Genomic DNA, 5913 nt, shown 5'->3' with positions numbered 1-5913 from the left:
AAATGCAGCAGTCAACCAACACCGATGGCAGTCTCTTCGTCTACGAATGGAGCCGACACCCCTTTTGCCGATATCACCCACTTCCGCAGCCTCATTGGGGCTCTACAGTATCTAGCCATTACCCGTCCTGACATCCAGTTTGCTGTCAACCGAGTTGCTTAGCGCATGCATCAACCAAGTGAACATGATTACCATTGTCTAAAACGCATTCGCAGGTACATTTTTGGCACTCTTGGTCGTGGTTTACTCATTCGATTGGGGGACTTGGAGCTTCGGGGTTTCTCAGATTCAGATTGGGCGAATGATAAAAATGACAGAAAATCTACATCGGGGTTTCTCATTTTTTTGGGGCCGAACTTGATCTCCTGGTGTACAAAAAAACAACCCAAGGTCTCTCGGTCCTCGACTGAAGCTGAATACCGCGCCCTGACTCTTCTTGCTGCTGAGACCATGTGGGTCACATATATTCTTCGCGAACTCCGCGCCGCTCACACTGTTCCTGCTCTCTATTGTGACAACAAATCAACCATCTGTGTGGCCAAGAATTCCGTCCTACACACCAGAATGAAGCATGTTGATACCGATTGTCTCTTTGTTTGCGATGAAGTTCAGGCCGGCACCATGACTGTGCAGTATGTACCCACAGAAGAACAACCGACTGATATTCTCACCAAGCCTCTCCCGAGCCAACAACACGATTACCTCAGTTCCAAGCTTCCTCAGCTTGACGGGGGATAATAACATATAGTATTAAATAATATTAGTATTTACTATGTACTAATCCTAGTCCTATTAGGATTAGTACTCCTTCTTATATCTCCTATATATATCTCCCATGTATTCCCTTATTAGGTTAACACTTCAATACAATCAATATTCCTTCATGGTATCAAGAGCCAAAAAACCTAGATCTTCTTTTCTCTAGGTTTTTTTCTCTCTTTAGGGCACTGATCGTTCCCTCTCTTCTCTTGGGCGGCGGCAGCCATGACAACCAAGGTGAATCCTCTCGATTCACTTCCTTCTGGCGTTAAACTCCTTCTCAGAAATCTTCATGCCTTGATTCCCGAAAAATTATCAGACATAAATTACCCTACATGGAAAATCACCGTTCTTACAGCCCTTGAGGCCAATTACCTTCTCAAATACGTCGATGGAAGCACAGAACCGTCGCCGGGTTAACATGGGATGAGTATTGGGGGGTGGTACGGGCGTTTTGGGTCATAGCCCTTACATTGCCCGGGATCTCAATTTTGGTACAAACTTTGATAGGTAAAAGAGAGACAAAAAAGCTAAACATCTTTTTTCTTTCTTATAGCGACCACACAACTACACAGGGCAATGCTTGATGTAAGGGCTACAAATATACATTTGAGTAAGAAAATCACAGTCTTCAGATATCTTCTCTTGCATATACTTTTGTAATTTTAAACTTTTTCTTTTTATCTGCGTTGTTGCTAACTTGAACATGTTTTGTGCTTAATCAGATGTGGATTTTGAATGGCGAGTACGAAAAATCTGGTCCATCCATTGTCCACAAGAAGTGCTTCTAAGGTGCTGCTGCTATTTTTACATCTGTTTGCGAGTTTTTCTTTTCTTTTCGCTAAAGCTATTATGTCGTCCATAATGAACTCAGGTCTGCTGTTATAGGCAAGTCTTTGAGATGTGGCTATCAAAGAAAGGCGATTAAAATCATTGTACCACTGATACTATTTCATGTTTCCAGTGCAAACCTCTTTTGTAAGTTAACAAACTTGATTTCTAAATATGTTTTGGACTTTACTAGTTGTTAGAGTACTGATTTTGTAAGATTTGTATAAAGAAAATCAAATTAGAAAGATAACTCTAACTCACGATGGTTGAATAAGCTCGAAGAAGTGGATTTGAATTTCAAATCGTGTCTTTTCTTTGAGTGTGCGTGCGAGAGAGAGAGAGAAATTTGAAGTGTTGTTTAGATTTGTTGGATTAGTCTAAAGGGATTCTATCTATAAATTTGAAGTCATTTGATGGAGATCTGATTAGATGATTTTGAACAACAATTGCAACTGAAGATGGATATATTATTTTCGTAGTTAGCAACATGCTCTATATTTTTTATAGTGGATATATTGTTTTTTCATTCGGTGTTTAGTATTCATATTGGAGTCCGATTAAATTTAAATTTGCGCATTTCAACGGGTGGCGCCCCGCCCCTAACATGATTTTTTTTCATTCTACTACTCATGGTCCTAAATTCTAGTAAATGATAGAAAAATCTCAACTATCTCACAAAACTCATATATGAGTTATATATCGAATATAGACCGTGTAAACTAAAAAATAAAACTATTCCAGGTGCAAATATTTTTGAAAAAACCAAAATAAAGAAAGAACACTAAATCCTACGCTCATTAACTACAATTTTCTCTCTAGCACTATCCTCACATATCTTATCTCCAACAAGAATTAGAAAATAGAAATGTATATCATCTTAGCAGTAATGCACTATAATGAGATGTGCCAAGATTTACCAGAATGTAAAGTTATCATTCAAACAAGAAAATCGTTAAGTTTAAAATTCAGCAATAATATCTTCAAGATTGATTTCTTTTAGAGACAAAAAAAACTTTTTAAGAATGTAGAGTAAACATATCCATATCATTTGTGGTAATGTTCCACCGCCGTATTAGATTGATATTATTGTATAATAATTTATTTAATCTAAAAATAGAGTAAATATTTAATAATAAAATTCATTCTAATGTCATTGTCATTTTTTATATTATTATATTTTTTAATTTTGTCAAATGTATTTTAAAGAGAATATTCCTTTAAGACTCCAAATAAAACAAATCCTTAGATTCCAAGGAAAAACTTCCAATTAAATTGTATTTAAAAAATTTTCAAGTATGCATTCCTCTAAAATTCTCCAACAAAATTCAAATCAATAAAAATTTCCAAGTAATTCTTCAAGTAGAAAATTTCCAAGTAAATCCTCAAGAAATAAATTTTCAACAAAATTTGTAACATGTAAAATTATTTCTAAATAAATTTTCAACTAATTATTTCTAGCTAAATCTGCAAATAACTTTTTCTTGGATTTTTCTTCCAAACATATTCCATTTTTTTTTACTTGCAAATTACCTATGAAAAATGGTACTTGTAAAATAATTTCCCGATTATAAACAATTTGTATTATAGTGAATGTCTAATTATGTGGAGTCCTTGTAGGATATGGTTAGGAATCCTACTTGGGGACCTAGTAAGGTTTTCCCTATAAATAAAGAGTTTTCCTTCATTGTAAAGAGATTTTGAGGAAGATCAATGAATCATGAATATACTTCAAGATGAATAAGAAATCTTTTCTCTTCTCCCTACTTTCTTCTTCTTCTAAATTCATATAGTTTCATAACACGTTATCAACACGATTGTTCTATTCATAAAGAATGATGAAGAAGACGGGAAAAGTGCAAAAGAGATTTTGCATAAGTTATGCAATAAGGTTCTTATATCTTCAAGGTATGATTTATCTTTACGTTATAATTATTTATGTGAAAAATCTGGAGTTACCATCTGGAGTAAGTATTTAAAGTTTTATACGTTTAATTTAAACGGATGAGAAGAGAATTCCTTAATTTATATTAATAATTGAATAAGCACAATTTAGTGAAAGATATGTTTTCAACCTTTGTATGAGGCATGTGATCTATTAAGCTATATTTATCAACTACTAATGTTAATTATAAGAAATCAATAATCTCAATTCTGTGTGTAATTATAATGTACGATCATATTAATGATCATAAAAAATGATAAAATTAAATTATTTTGAAGGCTTGAGGTTGAGCCTCATTGTGGGTAAGACGATAGATTTAAGTTTTATCGCACCAAAAGAATAAGACGATGGATTTATGTCTAATCGCACAAAGAGGGTAAGACATTGGGTTAAACTCCTAATGCACTATGATGATAAGATATTGGGTTCAAGACCCGTCGATTTATGACCTAAGACACTTTTATATGGATAAGGCATTGAATTTGAGTCTTAATGCACCATATTGATGATATAATAATGACTAAATAAAAACTAATGTGTTTTAGATGAAGAGTCATGAAATTTACTGAATTTACTCCATTACAAAAGTAAATGTTGTATTAGTGCATAATATGTCTGAAAGAATACAAGTGATTGAATAATGCACATAAATATGAAATGAGGTACTAGCTATCATAATTTGATAAGCTCACGTGTTTGTGTTCCAATCCTGAAGAATGAGAACTTCTAATTAATGCTAAAATATGGATCCATTCTCTGAAGGGAATGAGGTGTAAGCCACCATGCTAGGCATGAGAAAGATTCCGACCTTGGTCAATGATGTGGTATCACCAAGAATGTCTCTAAGAAGACATGTATTATAGAAAAGTTTCATGTTTTATCTTCGGGCTTCTAGGAACGTATACAGATATTTGTGGATCTAGTCATCCACCAGCTGGATTGTTTAGATATTTAATGGTCCTAACGAATATTTCTTCTATATGGTCTCATGTGTGTCTATTATTATCTCTCAACTTGATATTTGCAAAAATGTTGACACAAATAATATGTTTACATGCACAATTTTCTTCAGATTAGTTCATTCAATGATGGAATCACGATTCACCTAAAGGGTAAAGTAATTGAGAAGAAATAAATTTAAAAATTACACTTGAATTAATAAAATTGAAATTTACTCATATAATAGTAAATCAGAAATTTACTAAAGCAAGAGGCACATGGCGTAGTAAACTTGGAATTTACGAGTACTAATAATTTTATTAGTCATCATGAATAATTTGGTCATCCCAAAGATGTGCATACTGAGTAATGCACATGCATTGAAAAACTAGAAGATTCTTCAAGAACTTTTTACATTGCTTGTTCTCGTGATAAAGTTGGGACTATATCCCTAAATTCTGAAAGTTATAAAAGGTGAATATCGGCCCATTCACATATCATGTGATATGATAAAAAAGATGCATCTATAAGATAATCACATGTGCATTTATTGTCAACATGTAGTTTGACATTCACGAAATTGTTTGTGCAAAAATAATTGAGTTAAGAGCACAATTTCAGAATGTGTAATCAAGACAGTTTATCTTGATAATATTGATAAATACTCAAGATGATGCGACACTAAATGTCTCAAATAGTAAAATCATTGTTTATGAAAATAAAGTTTCATATGTTGATATGAAATATGATATTACATACAAACATAGTTGTATGAATCAAACCAATAAGTTATGATCAATTTTTCTGTTAATTGATTTATGGTCAGGGACCAAATAGTTTTCATCTGATAATTTTGATGTGCAATATATGATTAATGAATATACTATGATGCACAAAGATAGATTCTCCAAAAGATTGAGATATATGTTAGTTTGTCTAACATAAGGGGGAGATTAGAAGCAACACAAAAGTTGTAAATACTCCTATTGAATGTCCCTTAAGGATAAAGTCTATTACATACATGAAGCATGATAGACTAACCAATGGGGAGGATCAAAGAATCAAAATGATCATAATAAGGAGACAATGTGCTCTTGGAGAGCCTACGACATAACACTTTATGAAACCCCATGAGAGGGGTAGCTACCTAAAAATAATGAAGTGATGAGATCTCAATAAGTTTTGTCGTATTGTGAATCGATACAAAATGATATATCATTGACGATATCTTTGATACAATAGTGCGCAATATTGTAAAAGATTACGAGGATATGAATTCAACATCTATTAAAGCATACTTGTATAGAAATAATTATCAAGTGAAAAGTGGAATGATGCATCTTGGTAAGCGTAAAGCTTATTTGACTTGCAATCTAGTCACTAGAATATATATATCATACATTTAATATTGAATGTTATCACTTGACAAAATTAATATGAAA

At 33.0% G+C, this 5913-nt stretch overlaps 1 long non-coding RNA gene across 1 annotated transcript; it reads left to right on the top strand.

The window, feature by feature from the left end:
- The first annotated feature begins 1396 nt into the window (after window positions 1–1396).
- Window positions 1397–2078, top strand: LOC101250998 (uncharacterized). Its single transcript, XR_182841.5, has 2 exons — window positions 1397–1551; window positions 1634–2078. It is a non-coding gene; the product is annotated as an uncharacterized lncRNA (long non-coding RNA).
- The last annotated feature ends 3835 nt before the right edge of the window (window positions 2079–5913 follow it).

Source organism: Solanum lycopersicum, chromosome 6 (genome assembly GCF_036512215.1).
Source record: "Solanum lycopersicum chromosome 6, SLM_r2.1".
In the NCBI taxonomy this organism is placed as follows: Eukaryota; Viridiplantae; Streptophyta; class Magnoliopsida; order Solanales; family Solanaceae; genus Solanum; species Solanum lycopersicum.
Note: the sequence above shows the minus strand (reverse complement) of the source record. Positions and strands in the feature narration are given on the sequence as shown.